Source organism: Bison bison, unplaced genomic scaffold (genome assembly GCF_000754665.1).
Source record: "Bison bison bison isolate TAMUID 2011002044 unplaced genomic scaffold, Bison_UMD1.0 scf7180017864456, whole genome shotgun sequence".
In the NCBI taxonomy this organism is placed as follows: domain Eukaryota; kingdom Metazoa; phylum Chordata; class Mammalia; order Artiodactyla; family Bovidae; genus Bison; species Bison bison.
Genome location: NW_011495018.1, coordinates 162,973 through 164,104, shown reverse-complemented (window position 1 = coordinate 164,104; position 1,132 = coordinate 162,973). Strand labels below are relative to the sequence as shown.

The 1,132-nt window shown below is 63.7% G+C and overlaps 1 protein-coding gene across 1 annotated transcript in view; it reads left to right on the top strand.

Annotated features, from left to right (window-relative positions):
- The window catches only part of INPP5A (inositol polyphosphate-5-phosphatase, 40kDa), a 109,579-nt gene that overhangs the window by 72,040 nt on the left and 36,407 nt on the right, over positions 1-1,132 (top strand). The window lies entirely within an intron of this gene.

Sequence of the window (1,132 nt, the reverse complement as noted above, 5' to 3'; positions counted from 1 at the left end):
GGTGGGCGGGAGGGCAGGGCCCCCGCGTGTTCCTGGCATCGGGCGGGAGGGCGTGCGCGGTCCCCGGCCATCCAGGAACGAGCTGCTGTCCTGACAGCACGGGGCTGTGAGCCCGCGCGTCACAAGAGTGAGCGCAGCACCAGCGAAGGCGAAGTCAGGGCCCCGCTCAGTGCGCCTGCACCCTGTTTCCGTGTCCTTCTGGTCAGACGGAGTTGAGGGTGCCGCTGGGGCCCTTCCCCAGTTACCCGGGCCCCCCCTTCCCTGCCCCCACCTCAGGCTCCGTGTGCCGGCAGCTGGCACGCCAAGGACCATCCCCAAGGGCTGAGGTCCCCCCAGCCCACACCAGGGACCGTCCCCGGGGCTGCGGATCCCCAGCCCACTCCAGGGACTGTCCCCGGGGCTGCAGATCCCCAGCCCACGCCAGGGACCGTCCCCGGGGCTGCGGACCCCCAGCCCACGCCAGTGACTGTCCCCGGGGCTGAGGCCCCCACAGCCCATGCTGGGGGCCAGCACGCCACGCGGGGCAGAGTAAGCGTGCAGTCCCGAGAGTGGCTTCCAGGAAGGTGGGTCTGTTGAAGGCGGCTCAGAGGGAAGCCTGGTTGTCAGAAGCTCCCACCATATTTTGCTGTTCAGGTTGTTCTACCCGAGCACATGGCCTCCCCCAGATCCGAGACGAGCCCAAGGTTGGTTTCTACCACGTTCAGCAGTTAAAACTACCAAAAGAGGGCCCCAGCGTCCAGCTGGGCTGGTGGGCCCGACGTGCCCTGCCCCGCCTGGCACCCTGCCCACAGCCTGGGCATCACGCGGTGAGCTCACCCGTCAGTGGAGAGAGCCTCTGTCTTCAAGGCCTAACCCATTGATTTTTATGGCCTTTCTTGTGACTCTGCTCCTGAATTAGGCACGCTGTATTGATGTGGGCACACTTTTTAATCATAATAGCTACTGACAAGGTAATTAATTTTAAAACAACTCTTTTTCCTGCTGGTCCGAACGGTGCTATATTGAGATTAAAAGCGTAGGCCTCGCCCGCTCTCTGGCAATTGCCTCGGCGGACAGCCGCTCCATCTCGCGCCCACGCTGCAGTTATTGATGGGCGCGGGCCATTACGGCAGAAGGAGCGGGGCAAGGAAAT